We start from the raw sequence: 19,020 nt of genomic DNA, 5'->3' as shown, positions 1-19,020 counted from the left end.
CACATTTAGCAAAAGTAAAGAATGTGATAAAGAGGTAGACTTTTATATACATGTTGATTGTGATAAGTGCAAAATATACCACTTTTATAAGGTTATTCATGGATCATTTAGTATACAAGTTAAAGCTTTTATGAACGTTTTAGTATTAAATTTCATTAGAATGCTTTATTTGTCTTAGTACCCGTTCCACACTTTATCGATTGTTTTGTAGGTAAAAAGAAGTGTTTAAAGACAGGAAATGGCGATATTTCGGAGAAGAATTCACAAACCGAAGTTGGAAGGCAAAATAGGCCTTGGACGCGCTCTGGACGCGCGTCTAAGTCGGCGTCCGAAAAAATGCCCGCAGAAGTTCGGAAATCAGAGCAGAGTTCTGATGGACGCGGGGTGGACGTGCGCATCCACCCTTCAGCCGAAAAATGATATGCGTCGGCCGCGCCGTAGCGCGCTCGGCGAACGCGCGTCCGGCCGCGTCCAGCGGTTCGGCCAGCCCATTTTGGGCGCGATTTTTGGGTTAAAAACAGAGTTTTCCTCTGGTTTTTGAGTCCGGATCCATCACACTTCAATTCCACACCTTAGAATATTTCTCTCTCTAGGATTAGCCTAGAGAGATCACTCCACATTGCAATTCTTAGTTTAGATTAGAATTAGAGAAGAATTCCATTGTTTGACAAACACGTTATGTGCCTCTTGCCTTCCCTCTCCCTTTTCTCAAAGGTGAGAGGGAAATGTGCTAAGCTAGGCTAAGGAGTAACTCTACTCTCATAGATGAGACTCCTTCTCCAAACACCTCTCATATAGGTTGATCACCCCTACACAAGAGTCAAAGTGGATCACCACTCACACAATCAAACTCATAATCAAGTAATTGCAACCTAATTAATCCATTCAAAGCTCAAGAACATCCATACAACATTGCTCAATCCAAATCCACAAAGATCTATCTAATCATACTTGGAATTGAAAAAGCAAAAGATAAAAGTAATGACAAGAAATTAAAAGGAAGACTTAGCTAGGAATTGAACTTTGAATTTGAACTTGAACTTGAAATTGAACTTTAATCTTGAACTTGATTTGAACTTGAACTTGAAATTGAACTTTAATCTTGAACTTGAATTGAACTTGAACTTGAAATTGAACTTTAATCTTGAACTTGAATGTAGATTGAACTTGAAATTGAACTTTAATCTTGAACTTGAATGTAGATCACACTTGAAATTGAACTTTAATCTTGAACTTGAATGTAGATCACACTTGAAATTGAACTTTAATCTTGAACTTGAATGTAGATCACATTCTTGCAACAATGGAATTCTTCTCTAATTCTAATCTAAACTAAGAATTGCAATGTGGAGTGATCTCTCTAGGCTAATCCTAGAGAGAGAAATATTCTAAGGTGTGGAATTGAAGTGTGATGGATCCGGACTCAAAAACCAGAGGAAAAACTCTGTTTTTAACCCAAAAATCGCGCCCAAAATGGGCTGGCCGAACCGCTGGACGCGGGCCGGACGCGCGTTCAGCCGAGCGCGCTACGGCGCGCGACCGGACGCATATCATTTTTTCGGCTGAAGGGTGGATGCGCACGTCCACCCCGCGTCCATCAGAACTCTGCTCTGATTTCCGAACTTCTGCGGGCATTTTTTCGGACGCCGACTTAGACGCGCGTCCAGAGCGCGTCCAAGGCCTATTTTGCCTTCCAACTTCGGTTTGTGAATTCTTCTCCGAAATATCGCCATTTCCTGTCTTTAAACACTTCTTTTTACCTACAAAACAATCGATAAAGTGTGGAACGGGTACTAAGACAATATAAAGCATTCTAATGAAATTTAATACTAAAACGTTCATAAAAGCTTTAACTTGTATACTAAATGATCCATGAATAACCTTATAAAAGTGGTATATTTTGCACTTATCACAATCAAACATGTATATAAAAGTCTACCTCTTTATCACATTCTTTACTTTTGCTAAATGTGTTGTAACGATTATTTGGTACTTCGCTTATATGTTCTCATAATCCTCAACTTGATGTCTTTCTTTAAACTCAACGGGCTTACCTCGCTGGCCAAAATGAACATTCACCCATGTTTTTTTTTTCTACTATTTGCCATGAGAAGCTGAACATGCTGAACTACCAACTCCAGAGAGCCACTATTTATAGAAAATTAACAAGCATTGTATCAGATTCAAAAATAAAAAAGTGTAATCATTTTTTCGATTCACTCTTAGAGCATCTACATCTATATATGGTAGGTTTCGTGCGCGTGTACTGCACTAATGCTACTGACAATGATACTTTGTGCTCGTGTATTGTACTTAACACTCTAGCGTGTAAATCCTTCAGGGAATTGGTACTTGGGCGCCTAAAACATACTGACATTATGTTTTCTTTTTCTTATATTTTCTCTGTCCCACTCTGTTCTATGTGGCTCCTAAAAGACTGTGCAAAAAACCAATCTGTTAAGGATGCTCTTAGAACATCCTTATCAATTGAGTTTTTTCGCGACTTTTTTAGGAGTTTTGTAAGTGTGATTAGGAAAGAGAAAATGAAGAGAAAGAAAATAAAATAGCAAATATGAATTTTAAAAAAAAAAATCAGTTCTGTCAGGAGCGCCTAACGCGCCCAGCTGCACGCGCCCGTTGGGTGCAATGAACAGCCTTCACGCGTGTCTGACGCGGCTGTCTTCCTTTTGCATGCCTTCCCAACAAGTATACTATTCCAAGAACCGGTTGCAGCAAATGATTCAACTTCTTCTCTCTCCTCCAACCTCTCTCCTCCATGTCACTAGGTACTGTACCAAGAACCCCATATCAACTACTGTTAGGGATGCTCTTATGGTTGCTTGTATCGCAAACGCCACATTGGTAAATGTTTTAAATGATTACTTCTTGTGTAAGCACATCAAACTGGTTTTTAGTTTATTATGAATTTATTATCAATTTAAGTAAAAGTAAGAATAACATAGGTTACTGTACACATCTCGTAAACTCGTTGCAACAAAAAATGCCTACAGAACAACTTGAAATGCCTAAACCAAAGTCGAGTAAGAACATTTTTAATAAATGCTTGGCCGCTTAGAAAAAGAAAAGGGAAAAATTAGAATTCCAACTCATTACCCAAGAATTGTTGCATTTCAAAACGGCTGCAGTACAACTTTTCATAGTAAAACAAATGTTGGAAAAGAACATTTATATAAATACTTGCTGCGGCGAAAAAAAATGAGCACTCACTAAAGGCGGTCGTTTTTCATGGGCTGGAAAATCACAAATTTTTATTTACCAAAATTCTTTTGCTTTATTATAGAGTAAGAAAGGGACATCAATTTAAACCCAAAAAAGGGTTTAAGAGAGTTTTAGGTCTCAAGTAAATTCAATGTTTTCTTCTTTTTCTTTTTCAAATATTATTCTTTGTGTTTTTTTTGCCCGTGACGTGATCTTAACCCATAAAATTGGTTCGGTTGATGGTATTATCGGCATCACTTGGTCTAAGTTTGAAACTCTCAAAGAATTAGTGAATGAGTTGAAGCTCTTAGAAAGAGAGTTATGCACTTGCCGATGACCTAAATCAATGTATTCCAAAATTCTTCAATGACCACACCTCAAAAATTGATATCTCCACTCCCTTTGGAAGTCTACAAACAAATGTCGATGCCACTTCATTGAATGCGGATAATCATCATTCACAATCACTGTTGACCACCCACATGTGGAGATAGCGTCGATGTAAGCCAATCTTTCAATGTGTGGGAGGGTTATATCACCACTCTATAGCCCAATCTCATTTCAAGGTTGTGTCATATGGTATTGGTCCGTCTTCATCTTTGGAGCCTCATTCATTCGACATGGTGGTTCCAACTAACTCACTCAACGGATGCCAAAGGTTGGGGTTTGCTTCGCCACTGTTGGCTCATTAATTAGTTGATCCGTATAATGTCAATTGTGGTTTTACCATTTGCAATTCTTTTGGTGAGGCCATTTGATCGTCGAAAGTATGGGCTGCATGATGCACGAGGTTTTCAAGCTTATAGACAAGTGTTCGGACTTGTTTTTGTATATGGTGAGGTGTTGGTGTAGGTGTTAAAACGAAGAGTCAAGACTCCCCGAGTGCCTGTCTCACAAGGAAGGCAGATTTGGAGTCGAGTTAATGTTAGCATATAGGAGGTTGAAGGAAATGAGTTACGTGAATGACTAGACTCAATGGCATTTGTACAAGAGTTTAACGTTTGGAATGGTGGTGTTTAAGAAAAGGTAAAATGGAGATTGGGGCTCGTGGCTAGCATATATGGTCTACTATCTAATGGTTTTGCAAACAAATGATTCAGATTCAACTAGGGAGTTCATGGCACTTCACGGAGTGGTGTCACACTCGGACTCCCACATCCTCATTCGGTTGGGGAATTTCATCGAACACCTTGTCTACCACTCCTCCCGGACCTCTTCCTTTTGGACTAAGGGTGGGGATGTAGATGAGTTGGACTTGTGAGAGGCCGCTATCGCGCACACACTAACTTTCACAGGAATTGCTACCTAATGTGGCCATACTTATGCACAAAGCACATCAAACATCAACCACACAAGTATTTGAATTTAAATACATAAAGCTCACATTTTTAAAGCAATTTCTTCAACAATTCAACCACATAGCTAGTTTCAGAGCCACCAATCCCCTATCTAATCTAAGCAAACATTAAAATAAAGAAACAAGAAAAAGCAATAGAAGATTTAAAGGCAACAAAAACGAAATCAAAATAGATAGTGAAAAGAAGAGTTATCATCCATAGAGAATGGATTCTATTACATTTTTGCCTTCAATCTTCTACCCTTCTACCCTGGTTTCTTCAATCTAATCTAAGGAAATGAAGTTTTCCCCCAAGAGGGGAGAAAACAAAGAGAACTTCAGATTTAAAAACTCCCCTTGCGAGCCTCCTCTCAAATTTCAGGAGAAAGGGTTTTAAATAGGCAACATGGAGTCAAAATTCTGAAATGGCCCCTGTGGCCTGATCATTGGGATTGCCTTCCAAATGCGCCATGTTTTACGTCATTGGCTGGACGTGGTGTGCTCTATCCTTCGAAACACACCGATTTTGGGACCTTACCAAACGTCCCATGCACTTTGGCTTCAAGGTATGCCCGAAAATGGGGATCATCCTTGAACTCACAGCAAGGAAAGGAAAAACAAATCCTACTGCTAGTCCTAAGTAAGCATGACATACTACCCCAAATTGCTTAAGGATAGCTTGCCTTTTCTCCCTTTCCTTTTCATCTATTCCACCTCTAAAAAATTTGTCATTAACAACATCCCAATGAACAAGCACTCCGTCATATATCTCTCTTAAAGTGTTTACGTTTGACTCACCCTCTATCGAATTGCCAAAAGTGACAATTTTCTTACTTTGCTCAATCCGCTTTTTTTCAATCTTTATCAATTCCTTATCCTTCGAAGTATAATTATCATATTCATAAAATTCATTTTCGCAAGAATAAAAAGACATATTATCCTCCTCACTCCCCAAATCATTATCACAAAAATTCAAGGAATCACACTCCTAAGAGCAAAAAAAAGCTTTATCACACTCATCAAGATTATCATTATAAATCATAAGGGAGTCATCCTTACAAATATCATAAGTATTTTCAATAAGAGTTGGAGTGAAGGTATTTTCAAGAATAGAAGTGTAAGAAAAGTCAAGAATATTACCTTGTGTGGGTTTTTCATCTTCCCACACAATCTCAATGTGATCATCGTCTTTACTCTCAATCTCTTCCCCTCGTTGCGTTTCCAACTCCAGAGTTGAAACTTCTTGAAGCATCAGGGTGTCAAATTCTATTATTTCTTCTACACTCACCTCTTTGTAATCAATTCTTTTTTCAACATCATCGACAATCCTTGGATTGGGTTCCATCATTGGGAGATCATTTGTAAGTGGGTAATTAGCCCGTGGTGACATTCTCTTCATGAACTCCTCCGTCATGGATAGCATCTTAGTCTCAATATCATCCAATGGAAGTCTTTCTTCTCGGAGGGTAACAAGATGTTTCTTCATTTTACTTCTAATTTCATCCCTTAAGTTGATCGTGTCCTCCTTGGCCATTTGTATAAACATTTCTAATTTCTCCTTCAAGATCTTAATCTCATCATTTGCCGGCGTGAGGTATTCACGAGGTGGTCTTATATATAGCATCGGTTGGGTGAAATTTTGAACAGAAGGTGGTGCTTCATAATAGTATCTAGCATTTTGTTCTTCATAAAATTGTGGTGGGGATGAATAGCAAGTATTTGGGTAAGAATTGGAATACAAATTTTGCTCATAACTATAGCTTGATGGAGGGTTATAACAAGGTGGAGGTTTAACGTGTATAGGAGTTATGGCCTTTAGTGCCAATTCACAATTTGGATCAATCTCCTTTATAACTTGAACAAGTTGGTTGTTAATACTCTTCGCTATAAGACTCAATGATTCCTCTCCATCTTAGAATGTTGGTTTTTCAATTCTCTCATGATTAAGCATCAAGGAGGTAGCAAATGGATATGGTTCATAGATAGGATAAGATAAAGTATTCGGGTATGGTGGTGGTGGATACATATAAGGATTTGGATAGTAATATGGGTGTTGTTCATAGGTTTGGGGTGGAATATTTCTTCCATATTGTTCTCCATGGTGTGGGTAACCATGGGAATGCATATAAGCACTCATTGGTAAACTTCAATTGATTTTTGATAAAAAGTTCCTGCACAAAGCTTAGCCAACAACAATTCTTTTGCAACTAAAAGTAGTTGCAAGTGAGTAATAAAATATGCAAGACAAATCCAACTCACTTTTCCAAACGAGTAACCAAAAATAAGAAAATAAAACAAATAAAAGAGAGTAATTCAAGAACTCTTAAAATTCTACTTCCTAGATGTCAAAACACAACTCAAAAACCGTTTGCCTTCCCCGGCAACGGTGCCAATTTGTCCGGACTTGTTTTTGTATATGGTGAGGTGTTGGTGTAGGTGTTAAAACGAAAAGTCAAGACTCCACGAGTGTCAGTCTCTCAAGGAAGGCAGATTTAGAGTCGAGTTAATGTTCGCGTATAGGAGGTTGAAGGAAAAGAGTTACGTGAATGACTAGACTCAATGTCATTTGTACAAGAGTTTAAGGTTTGGAATAGTGGTGTTTAAGAAAAGGTAAAATGGAGATTGGGGCTCGTGGCTAGCATATATGGTCTACTATCTAATGGTTTTGCAAACAAATGATTCGGATTCAACTAGGGAGTTCATGGCACTTCACCGAGTGGCGTCACACTCGGACTCCCACATCCTCACTCGGTTGGGGCATTTCATCGAACACCTTATCTAGCACTCCTCCCGGACCTTTTCCTTTCGAACTAAGGGTGGGGATGTGGATGAGTTGGACTCGTGAGAGACCGCTATCGCGCACACACTCACTTTCACAGGAATTGCTACTTAATGTGGCTACACTTAGGCACAAAGCACATCAAACATCAACCACACAAGTATTTGAATCTAAATACATAAAGCTTACATTTTTAAAGCAATTTCTTCAACAATTCAACCACATAGCTAGTTTCGGGGCCACCAATCCCCTATCTAATCTAAGCAAACATTAAAATAAGGAAACAAGAAAAAGCAATAGAAGGTTTAAAGGCAACAAAAACGAAATCAAAATAGATAGTGAAAAGAAGAGTTACCATCCATAGAGAATGGACATTTTTGCCTTCAATTTTCTACCCTTCTACCATGGTTTCTTCAATCTAATCTAAGGAAATGAAGTTTTCCCCCAAGAGGGGAGAAAACAAAGAGAACTTCAGATCTAAAAACTCCCCTTGCTAGCCTCCTCTCAAATTTCAGGAGAAAGGGTTTTAAATAGGCAACATGGAGTCAAAATTATGAAATGGCCCCTGTGGCCTGATCACGCCACCTTCACGCGTGAAGGGGGGCGTGGACAGCTACTGGAAATGATCCACGCCTCTCACACACGTGATGGTTGCGTGGACGGTTCCTGCTCGGTGGCTTCTTTACTTTCCGCTCTGGTTTGGCCTCGGATTCCTTTTCGACCTGCGGAATTAACTTCAAAGCACACTCTAAAGTTAGGTTAGAGATTTTTGATCACATCCGAGTCTTTATGCACGAAATTGTTATAAATGGGTGGCAAAACTTCACTATTCTATCCTATTTTTTACCCTTAAATTAGACTATTCTTGGTGCTTATCAACAAGCTTGGTGTCCTGGAGCGGTGTAATGGCACATGCTAGGTCGTGATTATTTAAGAAGTCTTATTTTATTACTATTACATTACATAGTTTAGATATTAAGAGATTACTAAATAGTTATTTAGAAACTACTTAATAGTTATCCAACTTATTAATCTTAGCATTTGAATTAGTTTAGGTAGATTAATTATTTAGAAACTTACCAAATAATTAATCATTCTTAATTATTTAGTGTTGAGCATAAATAATATATAAACATAAATGTGCAATCCAACTATCAGCTTAGACTTTTAGTTGAGATGGACCACATACTTCAATTTGGTATCAGAGACTACTTTAAGGCTATGTTTGACAGAGCTTATTTAGGAGCTTATAGCTTATTTTAAGCTACTAATAAGCTATAAGCTTTGTTTGGTAATGTTCCTAAAATAAGGTAGTAGCTTAAAATAAGAGCTTATTTTTGAATGCTACCTAAGGTAGCGTTTCAAAATAAGCTAGTAGCTTCCTAACTCTTTTTTTCCATCTTTAACCTTATTATTTTAAAGAAATGACATCATTTACCCTTCCCAATTAAAACCTTTTTGGCTAAACCTTTTTGACTTTTTCTCTTCAATATGTTTGGTTGTAATTTAAATTTGATATTTGTGTTTGAACATTGATTTTTGTATGAACTAATCTTATGAATTATAAAAATTTTGTTTTACTTTATATGTTTTCAAATATATGTTCTTACTTTATATTTTATTAAAATATATTGATTTCACTATTTTATATTTTAATATATAAACAAACATATTTAAATTTAAAACTATTTAAATTGTATGAAAATGCCATTTTTAGTCTTTTTACATTTATCAACTTATCAAAAATCTAATTTTACCAAACACTGTTAAGTATAACAGTTAGCTTAACAGCTATTCAGATTTCAGCTTCGAGCTTATAGCTTTTCAGTTTTTAGCTACTTTTCAGCTTTCAGCTACATTTTCAGTTAGGTTTGCCAAACATAGCCTAAGTAGCTTTTCAAAAGTAAGCTAGTAGCTTTTTAACTTTTTTCCATCTTTATCCTTATTATTTTAAATAAATGACATCCTTTACTCTTCCCAATTAAAACTCTTTTGACATTTTCTCTTCAATATGTTTGATTGTAATTTCAATTTGACATTTGTGTTTCAACATTAATTTTTGTATGAACTAATCTTATGAATTATAAATATTTTGTTTTACTGTATATATTTTCAAATATATGTTCTTACTTTATAATTAATAAAATATATTGATTTCACTATTTCATATTTTAATATATAAATAAACCTATTTAAATTTAAAACTATTTAAATTTGTATGAAGATGTCATTTTTAGTCGTTATAAAAAGCTAATTTAACCAAACACTTTTAAGCATAACAGCAAGCTTAACAGCTCTTCAGATTTCAGCTCCGAGCTTATAGCTTTTCAACTTTCAACTATCTTTTCAGCTAGGTTTGCCAAACATAGCCTTAAAAAGGGGTCTAAGAGAATTTTGAGTCTCAACCTCCAATGTTTTCTTCTTTTCTTTTTCCAATTAACTATTATACTCTGTTCTTTTTTTTTTTTTCCTTATGTTTTCTTGTCCAAGAGAATTTTGAGTCTCAACCTAACCCAATGTTTTCTTCTTTTCTTTTTCCAATTACCTATTATACTCTGTTCCTTTTTTTTTTCCTTATGTTTTCTTGTCCATGACATGAACACCTAACAAAAAAGATAGAAGATGGTGATAAGTAAAAGAAGGTAATAATAAATGTAACCATAGTAATGACTAAATAGTGGTGATAATGTGGTTGTAGTGATATATAGCTAAATAGGTGATAGTAATTAGGCTAAAGTGTCATTCCGCACCATGAACTATATCGGATTATTCATGCCACACCATGACGTTTCATAACATATATTTCGATCCATAAACCAATAATTTGTTTCCGTTTATCATTTTTTACAGGTTTCCAGGTTACTGTGATGACATGGCATATGTCATTAGCATATGTGAATCTTTTTAAAAGTCAATCCCCAAATTTTTAAGTCAACCACCAATATTGTGATGACATGGCACATGTTATTAGCTTTTTCTTTCTTTCTTTTTTTGGGCAGAGATTTTGCCTTTTAGGAGATTTCTTGAACTTTCTAATTTTACATACTTGGCTTCAATTATGATGGGCTGATAATGGAGAGGGGTTAAGTTGTTGTTTTTATGGTGGCTTCAGGTTGTGGACTCATCACCGCCAAAGCTTGGTCATCGAATGTCCACTCCTCTGAGATCCTCGACCGCTCCCACGTCCAGCTCGTTGTGGCCGACTCCGATTCAGGTACCGACAAGCAGCAGTAGCTGCACGACTACGAATTGCAGAACGTGATGGACGACTGCAAATGAATTGCTTATTATATATATGAGAATTGAGCTCACACCTTCACAGCAACTTGATATGTCTATTTTTTAACCATGGTTGCATATATTATTTGTTAAAATCATGATAGAAGTCCGTTCCCCACCAATAACTGTCAATTTAAAGCGTGAACGCTCTTTTTCACATTTGATATGGATTTAGTTGCTGTTGTTATGCATTCTCTGATTATGTAGAAATATCTGAACCACTATGTTCATTTCCTTTCAACATCACTTTTATGCTTTTGAGCTCAATATTTTCGACGAATTGAACTTTTCATTTTTATGTTTATTTGAGTTCTTTCTTATTCTATGTTATTGTAATCTTAAAACTAATTACTAAAGAATGCTTTAGGGTAATCCAATATAGTTCATGGTGCGGGTGCGGGATAACACTTTAGCCTAGTAAGTGATCGAACTTGTGACCTCCTCTCACTTAGGAGGGTTACAACTATACCGCTTGACCACAAGGCCTTTGTTAATTATGTTTTTCACTTAGAAAATAATATTTAAAAGTTCTTTAGTTTCTCCAAAATATTTTTGGTTTTTTAAATGGAAAATTGTGCTATTAACATGTTTTCTATTTTTTGTTCTCAAATTATCCAGTTTTCTAGAAAACTAGAGAATAAATTTTCAAGTTAGTAAACGAGCCTAGAATTCTACTATCTTGTAGTTAGTTAAATCTAATGTCCTAAGTCAAATCTCTCACATAGTGATAACAACCTAGCTCCAAGTTAGGAAACCTCTCCTTCAGTCCTTGAATTTCTCTGCTCGATTCCTCAACAATCTGGAAATGTCCTTTAGCAGAATCCTCAGTAAGGAGTTTTCCTCATTATAATAAGTTCGTATTTGACCATATTTTCCCCCATATTTAAATCCATTTTTATGCCCAAAAATCAAAATATAACTATCATGTTCAAAAGAATTCTTATTTTCTTTGTTTGTACATTTACACACAATTTCTCTTGCTCAAAGCAAAAATGGAGTAATTCTCATGCATTTTGGGAGATGCATGTTAGAGTCAAATTGTGGATAAGGTCCGTCGATAGTATAGTCTACCAACTATAAAGCTCCAACAACAAGATCTGCCGCCAACTGAGATCTTTCAACTACAAGGCCTAGCAAAGACTAAGTTCTAATTTTAGTCTATTGCTCTAAATCCTTAAAAATATATTAGTTAACTTCATCAAGATGTGTTTAGAAATCCGAAAAATAATTTCTGAAAAATGTGTTTGGATATGCTTGGAAAATCCAGCCAACAGAAAATATTTTTCGTTGACTGGAGAAAATCACCCCATTTTGGCGGAAAATGATTTCTGCCAAAAATTTCAGGAAGTCATTTTCCGCCACAAGAGTGATGAGCAAGACAAACAACACCGAGCACTGACTACACTCATGACCCACAACTAATGGTTTTCGTCGGAAATCAAAGCACTGCTCTGGTTTCCGCCGAAAACTAGAGGGTGATTTTTTTTTAATAATATTATTTTTAATATTATTATAAATATTTTAAATTCTAAATAAAATAATTAAAATATATAATTATATAAATCTTCTTATTTTCTAGAAAATGAACTAAACACACAAACACAGTTTTCCAGAATGCAGCCAAACACTGGAAAGGAAAATATTTTCTAAAAAATGACTCATTTTTCAGAAGTTATTTTTGTTCTTTCCAACCGGACCCTAAAAGAGTTTAAGAAGTATAAGTTTGAGAAAAATATTATGAGTACAACTTATTTTTAAAAATCGTGTCAAATAAAACTATATCCGATAAAATGAAATGGATAAGGTAACTTAACTAATAAATATAAAAAAATGAAAAAAAAATATTTGAACAAAGTTGTTGGTGCAAAAAAAAAAAAAAACTAATCAAATTAATTTGTATGAAAATTTTGTTTAAAGATGAGAGACATCAACCATAAATGTCCCATTTGCTGTTAGCCACTAATTATATTATAACCATCATATTTCATTGCTATTTAAGTGGGGATTGACAGATAATCCCTAAAATGTCGTCCCATCATTAAATTGTTGCAACTTCTATCCCTATGCACTCCAAGACTATCTATATAATGCATTGCTCATCTCCACATTCCACAACACAAATTAAAGTTGGGGAAACATTTGGGAGAAGTTGGGGAAACATTTGCTTGGAAGGGCAATATTTAAGCAACACACAGTAATAATTATACCCTTTCTTGCAAATCATTTCTCTTTATCTCCCCAACATGGATTCCTTAACTAAAGTTTCTACTCTCATTACCACTGTTTTATGTGTCCTTACAATGGTTTCAACAACCACAGCCAATCCAAACCTCACGCTGATCCAAAAAGCTTGCGACAACACCAACGACCACAAGTTGTGCGTCGACTATCTCTCCAAATCCCCCCAAGTGGCGTCGGCTACTCAAAAGTCCCCGTTGGCGCTGGCCGCCGCGATTGCCGAGGCGGGATTGGCCGATGCGCGGCGGATGCGCGGCTACGCGTCGGAGAAGAGCGTGAGCAGCCCCGCCGTGAAGTCGGCCTACGCCGAGTGCGCGAAGTCCGTGGACGACACGGTGGCGCAGCTGGTGATGGCGGTCGACATCCTTAACCACCCCGCTAGGGTGGCCGAGGAGGGCGGCAGCGATGACGCTAGCTACTCGCTTATGGTCTCCGTGGATGGGCTCACGGCGTGTAGCCAGACGCTTGCTTCTGTCAAGGTTGAGGATCGTTATATAAAGACATCGGTGAAGCGCGTGCAGGTTTGTAGCGTTGCTGCGAACTCCATTTTGACCCACCTGTAGCTCGATGGAGAGAAGAACTAACACATCTAAATTCGAAGAATGTATTATTGGTGTCGTTGGACGTTGAAATATTGTACATGTAAGGTGGTTCGGTGCTAAATTATGAATAATGCAAATTAATTATAGTTTGTTCCTAAATTAATGATGCTATTCATGAAAATTCCTCACGAATTTAAGAAATAACAACTATAGTTTATTTCTGAGAATTTAGAAATAGTTTAATCTAAGCCTAGGGAGTTTAATCTAAGCCTAGGGAGTTTAATCTAAGGCTTGGATTGTGTGAAACTATGTTGCTAGTGTGATGTAAGATATATTAAATATAATATATCTAAATAAATATATAAATAATATATTTATATATATAAATATACGTATATATATATAAATGAGAGAGAGGAATAGAATGAAGAGCTTTTGATTTGATGATTAAAAATAGTTACAACATAGGCTATTTATAGTAAAGGAATTCAACTAATAAAGCTAGAAATTAGGAGTTTCACTCCCATGTACTGCGTAATCATGACAACAACGTAAGACCACAATCCATCCTATTGCTCTGCATGACCCACGTACTAATTGTTTACTAACAAACTAAATATCTTATTAATATAATAATTATATTATTATAACATGTGATGATCCTATTTCTTATTGAGGATTTAATTCCTTTGCTTGTTGGAAAATTCTAATTCCTTTGCTTGTTGTTTTGATGAGATCATTTATGTAAGGCACTCCTAAGCCGATGCCCTAGTACACAAAGGTGGAAAAAGAAGACACACTCTTGAATAGCCAACAATTGCATCATTTATCCACTACTTGAGACACACTAGAATACAACATAGATGAACACCCCTTATTTCTTATTTCTTATTCCTTACATTTAACCTCACAATTGCCATTCACCGCATTCACCACCCATACTCGTTGCATCACATGATTCAATTGATCTAAAGTAATAGCATATGACACACCTCTACGTCCCTCATTTGAGACCGACACTCGGGGAGTTCAGACTCTTCGTTTTATCCTTACACACACATCCACAATACACCTCATCCCACTCATTGAAACACCTCACCGAAAACCACTGCTTCAAGTGGGTAGTATAGACTGGCGGGCATCATCAACCTCCTTTAATTGATGTTCATGATCTGTGAGAACGTCGGCTAACTCACCCAAGGAAATGGGAGTTTCGCGAATACAAACAGCAGGCGGGACGTTCATGATCTGTGAGAACGTCGGCTAACTCACCCAAAGAAATGGGAGTTTCGCGAATAAAAACAGCAGAAATGATAGGACTGTATTCTTCCCCTAGTTGTGTTAATATGTAAACAACTAGGTCTTCATTAGAGACAGGACATTGAGCCAATGCCAGATCATCAGCTATATATGGACCGCATATCATTCAGATAAGCAGTAACCGACCGAGCACCCCTTGGATTTTTAGTGAGCTTGGCCTTGAGGAAAATAATGCGTCCTCGCTCGAGAGGCACTAGCATAATAAGCAACGAGCCGTTTCCAGGCATCACAAGTTGTTGTAGCAGAAGATATAAGGGGTTGGATTTTGTCTGAACAGCTTCCTAAAAGAGCATTAGTAATTATTTGATCTTAACAGTACCAAGTTAAATGTGTCGGGTTTGGGGTGGTTTGTGCAGTATCGGAAAAATTTGTCGGTTCTTTGACAGAACCGTCAATGTAGCCAAGGAGATTGAAGCCAATCAGAGTAGCTTGAACTTGGCATCTCCAGACCGGAAAATTTGTGGGGGTGAGTTTGATTGGGAAGTTTGATGGTGCAGTGAGTTGGATCACTTCATTAGACGTCGTAGGAACATCAAATGTAAACGCCATTAATAGAGAGAGTTGACAAAGGAAACGGAAAAAAAAAGACTTTCCTAGGAGATTGTGTCTCTAGATACCATGTGAGGTTATGAATTGAATTGTGGATTAATGCCAATAAGCAGGGTATAAATAGTGTACAGGAGGAAGGAAGTTATAACTACATACTAACTAACCTATAGGAGTCTATTTAGAACAACTAACAAATATAAATAATGTCAGCCACAACTAACAAAAATAAATAATGTCAGCCACACATATGTTTAACACCGCCAATTGAGATCTTTCAACTACAAGGCCTAGCAAAGACTAAGTCCTAATTTTACTCTATTGCTCTAAATCCTTAAAAATATATTAGTTAACATCATCAAGATGTAATTATACAAATCTTCTTATTTTCTAGAAAATAAACCAAACACAAAGACAGTTTTTCAGAATGCAGTCAAACACTGAAAATGAAAATGTTTTCTGGAAAATAAGTCATTTTCCAGAAGTTATTTTTCTACTTTCCAAACGGACCCTAAAAGAGTTTAAGAAGTATAAGTTTGAGAAAAATATTATGAGTACAACTTATTTTTAAAAATCGTGTCAAATAAAACTATATCCGATAAAATGAAATGGATGAGGTAACTTAACTAATAAATACAAAGTTGTTGGTGGAAAAAAAAACTAATTAAATTAATTTGTATGAAAATTTTGTTTAAAGATGAGAGACATCAACCATAAATGTCCCATTTGCTGTTAGCCACTAATTATATTATAACCATCATATTCCATTGCTATTTAAGCGGGGATTGACAGATAATCCCTAAAATGTCGTCCCATCATTAAATTGTTGCAACTTCTATCCCTATGCCCTCCAAGACTATCTATAAAATGCACTGCTCATCTCCACATTCCACAACACAAATTAAAGTTGGGGAAACATTTGGGAGAAGTTGGGGAAACATTTGCTTGGAAGGGCACTATTTAAGCAACACACAATAATAAATATACCCTTTCTTGCAAATCGTTTCTTTTTATCTCCCCAACATGGATTCCTTAACCAATGTTTCTATCATCATTACCACTGTTTTATGTGCCCTTACAATGGTTTCAACAACCACAGCCAATCCTAACCTCACGCTGATCCAAAAAGCTTGCGACAACACCAACGACCACAAGTTGTGCGTCGACTATCTCTCCAAATCCCCCCAAGTGGTGTCGGCTACTCAAAAGTCCCCGTTGGCGCTGGCCGCCGCGATTGCCGAGGCGGGATTGGCCGATGCGCGGCGGATGCGCGGCTACGCGTCGGAGAAGAGCGTGAAGAGCCCCGCCGTGAAGTCGGCCTACGCCGAGTGCGCGAAGTCCGTGGACGACACGGTGGCGCAGCTGGTGATGGCGGTCGACATCCTTAACCACCCCGCTAGGGTGGCCGAGGAGGGCGGCAGCGATGACGCTAGTTACTCGCTTATGGTCTCCATCGATGGGCTCACAGCGTGTAGCCAGACGCTTGCTTCCGTCAAGGTTGAGGATCGTTATATACAGACATCGGTGAAGCGCGTGGAGGTTTGCAGCGTTGCTGCGAACTCCATTGTGACCCACCTGTAGCTCGGCGGAGAGAAGAACACATCTAAATTCGAAGAATGTATTATTGGTGTCGTTGGACGTTGAAATATTGTACATGTAAGGTGGTTCGGTGCTAAATTATGAATAATGCAAATTAATTATAGTTTGTTCCTAAATTAATGAAGCTATTCTCGAAAACTAACGAATTTAAGAAATAACAACCATAGTCTATTCATGAGAATTTAGAAATAGCCTAGTACCAGGAAGGTCCAAAATCCCTATTCCTTTATAATGGGAATAACTCATTTTTGGGAGTAATATTTTCAGAACAAAAAATATTACCAAATAATAACGGAATAGACTTGATATTTCAGGTTTATTGCATAATCCAATTGAAGAAATAATCCAATAGAGTTCATGGATTTACCTAGGTCATTTATGGGTCAATAAACGATTTTGATCTTCGAAACCCATTGGAAGGGACGGTGCAAGATAAATCATACCGAAATGATCGAATCTTTTGATGTCCCGAAAATGCTATAAGGTGCTCGGAAATGGTCGGAAGTAGTTGAATAGGAGGATCACTATGACTATAGCCCTTGGTCAATTTACTAAAGACGAAAATGATTTATTTGATACTATGGATGATTGGTTATGGACGAGGAGGATCACTATGACTATAGCCCTTGGTCAATTTACTAAAGAAGAAAATGATTTATTTGATACTATGGATGATTGGTTATGGAGCTCTTTCCTTGTGCCTATTTCGCTGTAGGAGGTTGGTTCACGGGTACAACCTTTGTAACTTTATGATATACCCATGGATTGGCTAGTTCCTATTTGTGAACATAGAGAGCTTGTGAATAATAGAGTTCTAAATTTGTTAATATATGTCCGAGTCCACCTTGCAAGGTGGACCCGGGTCCATAGAATAATTTGCCTCAAGCCCCCCTCATAAAGGGTAAGCAAATTCTTTATAGGGCCTTTAATATCACTCACTTTAATTTGTCTCAATTATTTATCCATTTGACCCTTCTAGCGCATCCTTGTGTGAATTTATTATTTAAACGAAATTACACAAAATATTAGAATTATTATGGGACAGTACGTTTCAATGGTTTAGGAATTCTGCCACCTAATCTATATTGATTGAATAACATATATGGACAAACTCAGTAAAATTGGTTGGATCACACAGCGCGCAAATAACAGCTTACATCTAAAAGTAACGAATTAACGATTAATCGGCAAAATACAAATAGCGAATAAAGTGAAACTCTTTGTGATTGAATTGGGTCCATGTGCTTTGCATAGTATAAAGAGCGTTTAAATTCTCCAACCATATATAGCATAAAAATGGCAATAGTATAAAGAGCGTTTAAATTCTCCAACCATATAAAGAGCGTTTAAATTCTTCACCATTACGTTTAATACTTTAAAGTATCCTCATCAATGCAATACAACATGTTGAAAACATAGCATAAAAATAGCATAACAAGTGTCTATTTTGTAATATAATATGGGTCCACTTTCAATTTGGGTTTGGGTCGCGTCAAAGTTGATTCAGGTTTTTTGTAGTGAAAAGATATTGATATATTATACATTTAAAACGAATAATAGGTGAATGAATGAAAAATTGATTTTGAGTTGAAAATGAAGTTGGAAAAACTTAAAGGCTCTTGAATTGCACCACTATATATACAAAAGCCGGCATCTTGAATTGTATAGCATATATAGAGGTTCTCTCGCACGCCAAATCAAATACTGTTTTAAATTCACTGATTTTATTATCAATTTCAATGAGGTGATTTTACACACTGATTGAAATCAACTTTCTTTCTCTCGAAACTCTGTTCTTCCTACTCCTCAAATTTTTGTGTTCATCTCGTGTTCTAGTTCGCGGCTCATTTGTTTGAGTGCTCAAACATTGAGTTATAGTACGTTTTACTTGAGAAACCTAGGCTACAACGCTCTTATCACCTTTGAGAGATAGCATATAATAAGATTTTAAGAAAATAGTGTTGCACTCGACTCGTACTAACCCGAAACCATCCTTTGCTTGTGCTTGGATTTTTTCTAGAAATAATCATTTTCGTAGGATTATTTCACTACAATACATGCATGGTTCAAAGTATACATATTTTGATTGGTATATAGGAATGTTTATCACTTTCTTATTGATAATCAACCTGTTAAATTATAGTTAACAATTATTAGTCGTT

This window comes from Ipomoea triloba, chromosome 1 (genome assembly GCF_003576645.1).
Source record: "Ipomoea triloba cultivar NCNSP0323 chromosome 1, ASM357664v1".
Taxonomy (NCBI): Eukaryota; Viridiplantae; Streptophyta; class Magnoliopsida; order Solanales; family Convolvulaceae; genus Ipomoea; species Ipomoea triloba.
Note: the sequence above shows the minus strand (reverse complement) of the source record.